This window comes from Helicoverpa zea, chromosome 8 (assembly GCF_022581195.2).
Source record: "Helicoverpa zea isolate HzStark_Cry1AcR chromosome 8, ilHelZeax1.1, whole genome shotgun sequence".
Taxonomy (NCBI): domain Eukaryota; kingdom Metazoa; phylum Arthropoda; class Insecta; order Lepidoptera; family Noctuidae; genus Helicoverpa; species Helicoverpa zea.
This window is the reverse complement of record NC_061459.1, coordinates 1,563,335-1,577,879: the sequence shown is the minus strand read 5'-3', so window position 1 is coordinate 1,577,879 and position 14,545 is coordinate 1,563,335. Positions and strand designations below refer to the sequence as shown.

At 33.8% G+C, this 14,545-nt stretch overlaps 1 protein-coding gene across 1 annotated transcript in view; it reads left to right on the top strand.

Annotated features, from left to right (window-relative positions):
- The first annotated feature begins 9,670 nt into the window (after nucleotides 1–9,670).
- Nucleotides 9,671–14,545, top strand: part of LOC124632584 (proton-coupled amino acid transporter-like protein CG1139) — a 60,724-nt gene continuing 55,849 nt past the window's right edge. Inside the window, exon 1 of the mRNA XM_047167470.1 lies at nucleotides 9,671–9,685. The gene's annotated coding sequence lies outside the window, so the exon portion shown is untranslated. The remainder of the gene's footprint in view (nucleotides 9,686–14,545) is intronic.

Below are 14,545 nucleotides of genomic sequence, written 5' to 3'. Positions count from 1 at the left end.
TCCGCCACTTTTTACAAAGCGGGTCAGATATGCCCAATGACCTTTAAGACATAATTAGTTATTTTCAATCAAATTTCTGAATGATGACTATAAAATGTTGTATATAAATAACTTTGATAAAATAACTTTTACAAGGTACTGGCCTACTATTTTAGTTATATTATAAAATAAAAAATATTAACTATTTTGACTCTCACGAAGTTACCATAACTAAGATTGTTCTAAACTTAACGGTTGGCGCGAAACTCACTTTTTGTCTATACAGGATTTGTACGGAACCCTCGCTGCGCGAGTCCGACTCGCACTTGGCCGGTTTTATTTGTATTTGCTACGACAACTAAGCGGATATCGGTAACTTGTCTTTTTAATAGCTCCCGCAGACTAAAAACGAAACTGTCGGCCGAGAGTTAGCCCGATGCGCAATGTTATGTCTTATATAGCATACCATAAATCCATGTAATGTGCACACTAGCATTCATTTAAATATTGATTTGAGAGATCGATTTAACCATCAGCTGACTAAGTTTGCAGCCTGCCTCTTAAAAATAAAATACAAAGAAAACATACCTGAAAAATTTTATTTCAATTGAAGCACCTGCAAATAATAATGTATGCTACATCACAGAACATCAATGCATGTCTAGACATTGCATAACATACACGGCTTCATACAAATGTATATAATAATCTCAGAATATGTAATTTGACTTTACGTAAGAGAATGTAGTTACATGTTTTGTAACTGATGAATAACGAATTAGTGTCAAAGATGGCGGATTCGAACTATTTGGTGAAGTGGTATTGTGTAACATACATTAATCTAATTGGAATTTAACTGGGACAAAGATCCGAATATTTACACTTGAATGAAATAAAAAAATATCGTACATAAATTCGATTGAAATCGCGTGATTATTTTGTTTATAACTTCCTCTGCCAGCGCGATTTATAAATTAAGATAACTTTATATCTTAGCAATAAATACAATTTATTTACTCAGTTTCACCAACAAGGCCAAAACTGATGAAGAATTTGAAAAAAATAACTTTTAGTTGTAAGTCACATGACCCACATTCTTTTGCCTCTAAGTGTACCTACCTGCAAAATGCGAGGAGGTACTATGAAAATTGCAATTTCACAAAGCTAATAAGCTAATAAGTTATATATTGGTATATAATATACCAATATATTACCTTCTCCTAACAAATTTCACATCACTAAAACATAAACCGTCTTACCACAAAAACTTTTACCGTCTTACCACAAAAACTTTTAAACGTCAGTTTATGCCTTGTCTAAAAAAATGTCAAATTATGACGTTGACATATGGTTCATTTTGCAGCCAAAATTTTATTAGACAAGTGTAAAACAGGGTTTAAAGTTTTTGTAGTAAGGCCCTTAAACGTCAGTTTATGCCTTGTCTAAAAAAATGTCAAATTATGACGTTGACATACGGTTCATTTTGCAGCCAAAATTTTTTTAGACAAGTGTAAAACAGGGGTTTAAGTTTTTGTAGTAAGGCCAAAACTGTTTCGCGGGTTCTATTATTCTCTATACCACAATTTGTTGCTTAATCTTAACAGCAATTTCAGGTCATTCACCTTACCTCACTAGAGTTTGTTTCGACATAAGTTTTTCTATGCAAATCTATTTAAACATTTTTTTTGTGAAATTCTTGTGAAAAATGTTTGGCTAAGTAACTGAGTCAAGAGTCAATTGATCATGAGGTTAAGTATCACTTGGTGCAGTCGCTTCGTGGGTGGGTGATCATGTATGTCATAATGAGTTCCAGAACGTTGCCTGTCATTTATCAGATTGGTTACCTAGGGAACTGGATGGACGGCTCATGTAAAATATTAGTACTAAGGCACATCTGGTTAGACTGGCAAATCTGCATCAAAAACTTAAAATCCAGATTGTGATTAGAAAGAACACAACACGTTCTAAGGGATTATAAATAAGAAGAAGTTAAGGTTTATTATTGTATTCTATCTTTGAGCCGATGAATTGCGAATGTTATGTACGCCATTATTGTCACATGCATCAGGCCATAAACTAAAAAAGTATTTTAAGTTATCAAATGTTAAATGTTTGTGATGTGGCAGTACTTTTTAAATAAATAAATAAAGGTACCCATTACACTTACAGCAAATGAAGATAAAACGTAAAGCCATTGTAAGTACGACAATAAACGTTTTAGCTCAAAGAGCAATTAAAGGTATTAGTCTAGATTAAATAATTGCAGGTCTTAGCCTCAATACATTTAGTTGATTAACAAATTACAGTGCTCGTAGTTTTTACGATACACTAGTGTCTTTGGGCGATAACCTCGTAAGTGTAAAAACTTAACTTTTCAGGAGAAAGGAATAGGAAGTTCTTTGAGACGCTTCCTTCCTCATGGTGCTATAAAAAATTGAGCAAAAATTGCATTTCCGAGTTTTTGTCTCTAAGACAAAGTAGATACATAGTTTGCGCCAACTAACATTACATCTCTGAAGTTAGCCAATGAACATTAAGTTACCACAAATACCGAAATCAGCGAGTTAAATGAAAACCTAAAAATAAATCCTTTATACCTTTTAAGTAATCCTTAATACAAAGCTGAAATACTAGTTTATTGTGCTAGTGTCCTATGTAGATACGTATATAGATACAATATTATCAAGACCTAGACAGTTTATAGCTAACTCGTACAGTCACGTTTAGGGCCCAGTACTGGGATTCTATAAAACTCGATCAACAACTCGCATTTCACTTCGATTCGTAATGTCATTTCATACTTTAGGGGAGGTAGGGGAGGGATGGGCACTTTTTCACAATTTATTGCATAAAAAATCAGATTTTACAGATCATTATCAACTTTTATTGCCATTTCTTATATTCGGCTAGATATAATGAAAGAGCTTTCCTAAAAATTTATCAGTTAATTTTATCAGTTTTGACACAGAATTTTAGCTAAATATGATGTTTTAGTTATAATTTGTTATTGTAAGGAATTTGAGGCAGCTTTTAAGTATAAAATAAACAGAAATCTCTAAATTCGTGCTGTGAATATAATCTATGCTTACCCTACGAAAAAAAATACTGACAGCGCCAATTTGCCTTTTTTGCTGATTTTGAGGAAACCTTATATATTTTTTTACTACGGCCGGATTGTTCAGAGCTTCCACTACTTCATTTATGCAACGAGATGCAGACGGTTGCGATAAATAAGTTCTGATGCCCTCTTTAATAACCTTCTGGTAACCGCCACTAGCCAAGAATGATAAAGTAACATAGTATCTGTGAAACAATAAATCAATAAAAAATGTAATACCTACTTTATCTGGATTTAGTGAAAACAAAATTGAGACCAATTTGGTTATTTTCATGCTTAAGAGAATACCAATATTATAACTGAAGTACAGAGTCTTTTGAAAACATATCAGCTGGCGGGGAAACCACATAAAGGGAATACTCCTTATTAAGAACTAAGTGTTTTTCTTATTATTGTGTGCTTGATTACAATTTTTCAACTATAAACTGTGTCAATACTTACTTTTACACGAGTTGTAAGTCCTTTGCCTCGACGTTTTGTGGGCTTTATCAGGGGCAGTAAATCAGACTCCAGTTGGTCAATTAGCTCCTTTGACAATCTATATATGCTCACATAGTCATCATCGCGAGTTAATAAAGATAAACTACGAATTCTAGCAGATTGTTGACGCTTTTCTAAATTATCTAAAGCATGAGCTTCTTCTAATAAAGATTTAAGCAAAAACATTCTAGCCATCGTTAAAGGTAGGCACTTAATCACTTTAAAACACTTAGAACTTTATTTAAACACTATTTTAAATATAATAGTCTCTAGATCAAGTTGGCAACGGTACCTGAAACAAGATTCTATAAAGGATTTTTCGCGCAGATTTATAACCTCACAAATTTTCACTGACGAAGAAGAGCAAAAATTTACAAATTATATATTACATGGTATGTCCAAGCCTCCCTACCATAGGGAGCATTGGACACTTTTGACTTAGTTTATGAAAAAAAAATCGGTAAAAAAACTTTTAAGTTAAACGGTTTTATCTTATGTGCACTGAAAACTAGAAAATAAAAAATAGTTACTTACCTGTCAACCTACGTAGGTGGTCCCGGTCATATTAGACTAAAATAAAAACGTGGGGCCCATTAACTATTGCTGTAGTACTCTCTTCTAAAGGTATAATAGGTGTGGATTGCATCGACTTACTATAATTGTAACTGGAGATTTTGACAATCAATAATTAATAATAGAAAATACACATACCTTTCATTAGTTTTCTCTTTATAACGATCCGAAACCGCAACAAAATATTTAAGTACTTTTACGAGTGTTTGTTCTTGACAACTCACAGAAATGACAGATAGTCTATGGATGAACACCGTTACCAGTCGGTAACGTAAACTACCCAATAAAAAAAAAACAAAACTATGATCAGAAATCAGAATAAAAGGACCCCCCTTTTATTCTGATTTGATCATGTCTCCCAACTGCCCATCTCTCCCCTACCTCCCCTATAGATAGACAGATTTTGACAGATCTTGACTTTGATTTAGTTCAACTTGTCAACACGCTCGATAGTGTAGCGCTAGTGTAGTTTGACAATGTCAATCACGAAACTTTAAGGTAGAATTCCGTGGGTCGCGATTGTCGCAGCCGCGCGCGACAAAAGTCAACCTATGAAAATGTATGGCACCGCTGCCGAGGGCTGCGACAGTCGCGCGCGGACGACGAATTTCGTGAGCCGCTCGCGGCCGTACGCTTCTCAACATGGTCTAGCGCTTAATAACATCTATAGAATTTTAGTAAAACCAGAATTAAATTTTTGACAATGCCGCGAGCAGCTTACGAAATTCGTCGGCCGCGCGCGACTGTCACGGGCCTCGACAACGGTGCCATACATTTTCATAGGTTGACTATTGTCGCGTCCACGGAATTCTACCTTTAGATCGAAGTCGAAGTGAGAGTGATGTCGAAGTGAGTTGTGATATTTTATAGAATCGACATGCAGATAGGTATTTCAAAACATAGATAGCAGGTCGATGTAATAATAGATAGTGTACTGTAAATAATGTGCCACGGTTTTGGTATATATTAGCCTACGTAACTATAGTATATTGTAATTAAATGCAACGGTAGATGTATAGTCCGCCATCCATATAGATTGTGGGCTCAGCTCGAGAAACATTAAAAAGTATCACCTAATTTCGATCTTTTAAACTATAGAAATAATAAAATATAATTAGGTATCAAAACGAACAGTTTAAGAACGAGAAGAAGACATGAGCATGTAGAGGCTGTAGTTTTTAAGCCCGATTATTTTAACATCTATTTAGAGGCATCTCTTAACTATTGTGATGCATGACTGTTATATTTAATGGTAGACATAGCCGTAAAATTTTCGTGATTATTTATTACGTTTTCATCCATTAACAAACACTTTTTAGTTCCAGCAAGTAAGTCATCTCAGTGACTCGATGACTAGCATACAAACACAAGGCCAAACATTGAAAGGAACGAATACAGATTGCAATGCAGTAATACCAGATATAATACACCTGATTAATTCTACTCCAATTATATACTAGGAAATGTTTTGCATAATATATTTTTGAGAGGGCAACTATTTAAGAGGACGAATTGGAAACTTTGGCGCCAAGGATCTCAATTTTTCTCAGTAAATACAAAACGGATCAAAATACAACTTGGTTACCTGAAAGTTCATCATATAAACCTTATTTTGTTAGATTTCAAAACATAGTTAGGTAACTTTTATAACAGAGAAAAATATATCAAACATACCTCTTCTTAAAAAGAGATTCACATATTATGGGCAAACGGGACCGATTTAAGCCTCTTAACTTTTTTAGTAGTTGAGTATATACATACTCTTTAAAATTGTAGAAGGAATTTTTATCAAATTATCATTTCTGAATAATAAAATTACAAAACCATTTTGTCGCTTACGACTTTTAGTTATAAGCTAGCGCGCCTATTGTAATCCTCGCCCCGCTCAGACGCTCCGTCCCCTTTTGGCGCCTTAGATGCGCGTGCCGTTTATGAAATTATTGTTTACCAATTCGTCGCCTTAAATATGAAGGACTGACTTTTGATCTTGCTTTCACTTTATGGACTGAAGACGAAACACATATTCATAAAAAACACATAGGTACATCGCACTATAATGTATTACAAACTATAATATATCCCTTCTTCAGTAAACGTGCCTAGCAAACACACGCACACACATATAAACACCCTTTATATTATAAGCAGGATCTCTTTCTTCCATAGGATTTGAAATAATTTAAACATTTTTGACAATCATCAGTGAACGGTGTGAAGTTGCCCTTCACGCCGTTCACTGACGATATAAACGTCCGTTTATCTCAAAACAACTGTTTAAAATTGAACGCAAAATGTCACACACAAGTAAACAGTGGTTTTAAGAAAACTGTGGTTTATGTTGTCGGTGTACTTGGGCCCAAGAATTGAGTACAATGCCTACCCATCAACCTGTGAAGAGATAATCATTGTGCCAAGAGATTAGTGTCAATGCTACAGCCATCATTTTAAAGAGAAAATTACCTTTACTACTTCTGTGTAGAAGTAAAATACTTACAATCCTTTGTTAGTTCTTTGAATTATTTGTTCATTTATTTCTCCTGTTTTAGGAGGTTCCCGTAACATGGTTGGATGTTTTTCTGTGGATGGGTGACTGTTTATGTAGTTCATTTTATTAGGTTTCCCCGTTTGTCGTTGTAACAGTATTTAAAAAAACTTAATGTTATCAGAGCTGAAGTATTACTCTTATTATACTTTCGCGGCTGAAACCACGAGAAACAGCTCGTGTCATAAATAAAATTCAAGCAAAGGTAAACCATTCATAGTTTACCCATTCAGGTAAAACAGCCGCGATGTTATGTTATATGACGTCAATCACTAATCAAACAATTACTAATTGAATTGGATTTTCTTAAACAGTTCACCTTGCTTATTAGTCATGCTGGGTAATTTGGATCTTCCGTATTAAATAAACTCGTCAGGTCATCATCTGTCCAGCCTTTTCCCTACTACGTAGGGGTCGACCTCCAATATAACGGGATGCAGCTAAGTACCAGTATCTTATAAGCAGTAACTGCCTATCTTAGCTGTTCACCCCAGTTACCCGGACAAATAAACTCGTTAAATACAAGTAAATAAAACTTAGTTTTTACAAAAGTACCGACGGACGGTTTCACAAAGTACCAAATGTTTCCCGTATTTATTGTCGTTAAAATAGAAAATAGGAAAATAGGAAAAGGCCACTAAGAAGGCAATATACCAACAACTTGTGTGTTAATGAGCATAAGACAGCTTTGTATAAGAAAAGTGTTTTAGGTATGTGCCCAATTATATTTAACAAAATACCAGATAGCATTAAAAATGAACCCATGTCAATCTTTAAAAAAAAGTTAACTTCCTACTTATTAAATAAATGTTATTATTCCATCTCTGACTTTATAAATGATAAAATAGACCTTTCATAATATCCAATCTTAATATTGTAATTAACCTAATGTACTAACGTAGTTAACCTATTGTAATTAATCAATGATTCTATTTTTGCATGCCTGAGTTAAGGTAGAATGTACAAGGATCGCCAATTGCATTTTTGTAACATCTGTATTTATATTGTACCTACATTCCGTTGCAAATAAACTATTATTCTATTCTATTCTATTCTTTTATTCTATTCTAAGAACTTATTGTTAAGCCCCACTCTGGTATTCTGCCACCATAAAATCATCTCATTGAGTTCAGTACTTTTGCCCAAAAGAGTACCTAATAATACAAACTAGCATCCGCAATACAAAATCAGTAGGGATTTCATTAATTAAAACGTGACGCTGACGCGTTAATCATCAATGCAGTACCATAAACTCTAATTAAGGAAATAATTGAGTTTCTGAACAATTATACTGAATACACATGTGTATAGTGTACTTCTGTTTGTTTCCGTGAATCGTGGGAATGGTGTTGCACTGATAATATAATTTAATTATATAAAATAATTCATTGTGAATCTTAGGGCGGGTTGCACGATTTAAGTCAATACAAGCAATATATATTTGTTTTATATGTATAGGTAAATTAGTAGCTTCTGCTATTGGACCCACCTACATCTCATGGGAACAACTTCGCGTACCTGGACAAAAAACATACGGCCTCATAGTAAGATTTTCTGAACTCCCACTGAAGAAATTGAGAGAGAGAAAATACTCTGAAGACTTCTTCTGCATGCCCTGTTCCCTATTTTTATTTGGGGTCGGCACATATATTTGCTTCCATTCCTCTCTGTCAATCGTTATACTAACATTCCTATTTGTTAGCCGTCATACTCTGGAGACGGTTATGGATTATTTTATCCGGGTGCAACTTCGAATACAAGATCCCTCAAAATCCAGACAAACTGCAGGTGCTACCGAGTACTTTTATAATAACGAAATATACTTCCTATGTTTACAATAACTAAAGCATTCAACCTGTCTCAGTGAGATTTGTTTGCAATTCAATTGTATGGCGAAATGGCTGCGCGCACGCATTGCCTTGCCTCATACTGAAGTATATAAACAAAATGAGAGAACGCGCTAGTTTGTTTTTAATTGCGTCATTGAGAAATTGTAAACTGTTTTGAATGAGGTAGTTAATGATGTGAGATAGTGAGTATTTATCTTATGTATCATTTAATATTTTTTCTAATGTATTGGCTATCTTAATATAAATCACTTTAAATGCTTAGGTATGGTTATTAAAGTTGGTTCGTAAATTTTTTGGTGGTAAGGGACCTCAGATGAAATTCAGTAATAATTATTTGCAGAAAATTTCCAAACTTACTTGTAGATAAGTAGGTGACTGATTTATTTGAGAGAATTCCGTCTGAGTCATATTATGCACAACTAAAAATTTAAAAAAGTTATCCAAAATGTTCTGTTCATAAATTCGGATTTCTCTAAAATTCCCCCATTTAGCACGTCTACAACATGACGCTAAATGAAGGGAAAATATTATGGCAAGCAATGTGTGTTCACGAAATCGAAAGTAAGAAAATATTTAAAGTTGTATTAGTCCAAAACCTTACAAAAATGAGAAAATGGAAAGTTTTACTTTAAAATAATACCTAGGTGTCTTCTAAAAAAATATTCCTAACAAAATATTACACTTACGGACATTTAAAATTACCATCGTTATTTATTAATTTTTTTATCAAATCTTATTTATAAAAGCACTTCCAAAAATATAACACAAACATCTGATATTTAAAAATCGAATCCATTTCTCCATTTATGCAATCATAGGTACGTCACCAATGACCTAAACCCAAACAAAACTAGGTACCTTACCTACGTGAACGGTAAAAAAAATCATAACAAATCCCTTCTATGAGTTCATGTAAACAAATAACTTCCGTCGCTCGCGCATTCCCTTTCAAAAAGCCTTGCAAGTCGCTACTCGCGCCGTATAATTTATAAACACACGATGCGCGCGCGCGTCTAATAATACTCGCGCTATAAAAATAATATAAAATAAAAAAAATATTTTATTACTTTTTTTTTCTTAGTGAGAAAGTGACAGTTTTTTTGTGTGAAGTGTTTTTAAAATTGTGAATTTTTATTTTTGTGTGTAAGTATTTTTGTCGTTTTCGTTTTTTTAGACTAGCACCAAAAAAGGAGACATATGATATTGATGTATTACGCATTATATTTATGCCTTTAAACATTTTACAACAATTGTTTTCTGACACTTACGCGAATATTAGACATTTAAATAAAACTTCTTTTATCTTACAACAATAAAAAAGCGATCTACTTATTCAATTAATTAATTTTCATCATTCCTCTATTTTTATTTTGCTAATAATTAACGGTAATATTAATGTTAAAACAATGTTGTATTTCAACGTAGTTTGCTTATTGAGTATCGTGATGAATCAAATCGATTAACAGTTATAATAATCGATTGTATACAGTTAAGTCATATCAAATCTCGTATGTCATAAACAATGAGGCGAGGTTAATTGATCAAGTATGATATCTCAATAAAAAACTCTTGAATGTGAAGTACTGAAATACGTACAGTTGTGATTAATATAGTTAAATCTTAAAAAACTGAATGTGAAATACTAAAGTATATCAAGGTGTGATTAATAGGTACAGTTAAGATCTTAACATAAAAAAATGTGAACTTTTTTAAATGCAAGCAAGTGTAACAGATAGAAAACTACGTCAAAGTTATCATTGAGCACAATTAAGTATAATAATGAATACATAATATTCTACACAAATCTATTCACATGTGCTTTAATTATAAAAAGAACTAGATCTCGTATTTATTTAATTTAAAAGTTCATATAAAACGGAGGCTCATGAATTTTGAATAACGCTATTTACATTATAAATAAGTTATGACATTAATGAAAAATAGCCGTTTTACTACACTACTTCCCGAGATAAAATATAGCCTATGTTACATGGGAAGAGCGTAGCTTTAAAACAGTGAAATAATTATTCGAATCGTTTCACTATTTTCGAAGACTTCAGGGTACAAACAAAGAAATGTTTCCTTTTATAATAATAGGGGTTAAAGTATGAAATTGCCGATTTGCACTGAAAATCTAAATTGTAGTTTTTTTATAAAATTTAACAAACTTATTTAATCAAAATAGTTGCCATTATTATCTATACATTGCGGCTATCTAATAGGAAGGTCATTTATGCCTTTGCGATAGAACTCTGAGGATCTAGACTGCACAAACTGTGTGAAAGAATTTTGTTCTGCCTCCTGGGAAGAAAACTTCTTGCCACGCAGATAATTGTCCAAATCACAAAAAAAACTGGTAGTCCGTTAGAGCAAGATCTGGCGAATATGGAGGAAGACGAATAGTTTCCAACTGCAGTTCCTGAAGAGTTAAAACGGTTTCTCTTGCTATATGAGGTCTCGCGTTGTCATGGAGCAATAACGGTGAAGGTCGATTCATAAGTCGTGGCTGTTTTACTGCTAAGTTTTCAACATTATTCGGTGTTCGTCTGGGTGTTTGGGTAGTTTGACTAGGATCGGCTTTCACCGTCTCTCTTAACTCCTCGTTAATCACCTGTCAGGCGGTCTTCCTCGAGGCTCGTTCTTCAAGTCGAAGTTTCCACCATGAAAGCGTTTAATCCAAAATCGCACGGTGCGTTCATTAGCAGACACCTCTTCAAATGCAGCATTGATATTGCGGGCTGTGTCTGCCGTTTACTTCCGCGTCGGAACTCATATTCAAAAATTACTCAAATTTTCGCAGTATCCATCTTTCTTGTTTAAGTTGAATAACAAAAAACAATTGAACATCGATAATCAAATGTTTCACATTTTTTAAAAGAAGAACATCACAGAAACCACGTGAAAAAAGTTTCATTCAAAAACCTCAAACCATGAAGACTCTATGGCAATTCAAAACCTACTAGAATAAAACGGCAATTTCATACTTTAACCCCTAATATTATATTAGATGGATATTTTAATCAAAAAAACCTATTTTAAAATCACAAAGTAAAAAAACACTGTTGCAAAAAAACCGACCCAGCGTTAAAACGGTAAACGTACAAGTTAATTAAACTGTCGTATCTGAACATTGACTCTGGCCGTGTCGATTGCGAATATTGAAACAACTGGGTTTCAGTCAGCTGGCACAAATAAAATAGATCGTACTCTATAGAATTGTCACTGTGTTTACAACACTGTTAAACTGAATTTAATGATTTGAAATTCTAACCAATTTATTGATATGACTATCTTCTTAGTTTTACACACCTGGGTAGCTTTATTTTTAAATACTATACTTGTGAAAAAAAAGTGAAATGTAATCCAAATTCACGGCACTACAGTGTATTCAAATGGCCTGAGACGAGATCTAGTAGTAGTAGTATCTTCAGGACCTATTTCAACTTGTACTCGAAAGATTTCTTACACACCTGATTTAAATAAATCCAAAACTATTATTGGTATACCGAAGCAAAACCAATAAAAAGCCAAAATTGAAAAGATTTTTTCACAAATCTTACTCATAACACCAAAGTCACGTTTTGGAATAACTGAAAAATGTCTTTTCGCCTACTTTCCTTAGTCTAACAAAAAAAAAACACGTTTTTTTCTTGAGAAAATCTTCAGTCTCAAGACGATTAAGGATAATCCCAATAAGAATTAATATTATTAAGGGATGAAGGGTTTTTCCTTATTAAATCAAGGTTTTTTACCCGGAACTGGTAAAGGGTTGACAGGTTCAAGCCCATTTTTGAAAACAGACGTGGGTGAGGAGAGAACGTGCAAGATGTATGGGGGTTTGGTTCACTCGACTGAAATAAATGACATATCATTAGAAAGGTTTTCAGGGGTATTCACATGTAAGAAAAATATCGCCCAGGTTCAGGTTTTGATAGCCTGCAACTTTACATGTTGTTTTTTTGTTCAATTTTCTATTCACATTTTACCTATTATTAGATATTTTTATAATTGTAGCTGTCTGTGTATTTTATATAGACTTGTTTTTCTAACAAAAACGTTAACATTTTGCGTAGTTATTGATGTGTGTATCCAGATTTAAAATATTCCGTAATATTCCTTCTCTAGATTTCTATCTATCAGCACAGTAAAATTCATCAAAATTGTTCTACCATTTCCCTGAATAACGAGTACTATTATTATCTCATTAGCTCTTACTACAGTAAGCATACCTAAACAGTAATCTCTCTCTTTGCCCCATATCAGCTCTTAGTACCAACTCACCAGTTATCTTAGAAACAATTTACCGTCTTACCACAAAAACTTTTAAACGTCAGTTTAAGCCTTGTCTAAAAAAATTTCAAATTATGACGTTGACATATGGTTCATTTTGCAGCCACAAAATTTTTAGACAACTGTAAACCAGGCGTTAAAGTTTTTGTAGTAAGGCCATTAGTGTTCAGTTATTTTCTAACTAGCTTCCACCAGCGGCTTCGCCCGCGTGGTGTGTTGATAAAAAGTAGCCTATGTGTTAATCCAGGGTATCACCTATCTACATACCAAATTATAATCAAATCGTTTCAGCCGTTCTTGCGTGATTGAATAACAAACATACATCCATACATTCTCACAAACTTTCACATTTATAAGTAGGATATAAGTAGGATAGGATAAGTGGGATTAATGAACTTTATTGTTACCTATTCAAGCATCAAAAACAAAAGAACGCTACCGTAAAGATAAGGTCTCACTGCAAGCTATACGATCGCGTACAATGCTCCGCTGTTCAAGGCCATTGAAAATGTCACGGCGTAACAAACCGGTAATTATTGCAATTGGTTCAGTAATAAACATGAGTAAGTGCGCGCACACTACTAACTTTAAGTCGGCCGATAGTTTGTTTGAGCTCATAAATCAGTATGAAGATGAATGAAAGTACACACGTAACAACGAACATGTATTTAGCTGGTATCAAACCAACTGAAAACTTTGATTGGAATCCAGATTTTCTTTTATTTATTTCATGCTAACAATCGGGCCAAAAATCGGCCTACTGTTTAGGCTGCAGTGTGCGCGTAGGCTAAATATACAAAACCCCACGGTTTATTTAGTTAACAAAACTTGAATAACCTTTTACGTTTCAGGTTGTGTTATGATTACATTAAATTACATTATTCATAACAAATTCTGAGAAATTGTATAATTCAGAATAAATAACTGAAGGACACAAAAAAAATGGATTTTACTAAACAATAGTTTGTTTACAGGCTTTCCAAAAAAACCTATCGCAAATCTTTTAAATACTCACCTAAACTTAAAAAAGGGATCTAAGAACCAGACATATCTATAATCTATAATACACATATTATAAAGAAGAAACGTTATATTTGTTTTGTTTGTACACAAAAGGCTCCGAAACTTCATAACCGATACGACAAAATATTTCACTGTTCGGAGGCTACACTATTCCCGAGTGACACGCTATATTTTATCCGGGTATGGAAAGAATTTTCCACGAGACATGGGTGAAACCGCGGGTTACAGTAAATACCTTATAGGGTTACATTGTATAATCTTGACAGATCGACCGTAGATTTGGGTTCAACCCTCGTGTTGGCAGTTATTAGGTTTTCTTAGGAAATTCTTTTCATAGTAACTGACGTCAGGTGCCAGCGGAATAATAGTAATATAGGCTTGGTCTATGGGGTTTATGAAATAACTTATTAATATTTTAGCTTACCATTTATTAATTAAGAGCACACTGCAAGCAACTAAACAGTCGGCCGACAGTTGACCCGATGGTTGCTTTTTTAGGGGTTCCGTACAAAAAGGGTAAAATGGGTCCCTATTGTTTTCGCTCCTCTGTCCGTCCGTCCGTCCGTTACTAGGCTGTATCTCATGAAACGTGATAGTTAGAGAGCTGAAATTTTCACAGATGATGTATTCTCGTTGCCGCTATAACAATAAATACTGAAAACTAGAATTAAATAAACCCATACAGCAGAC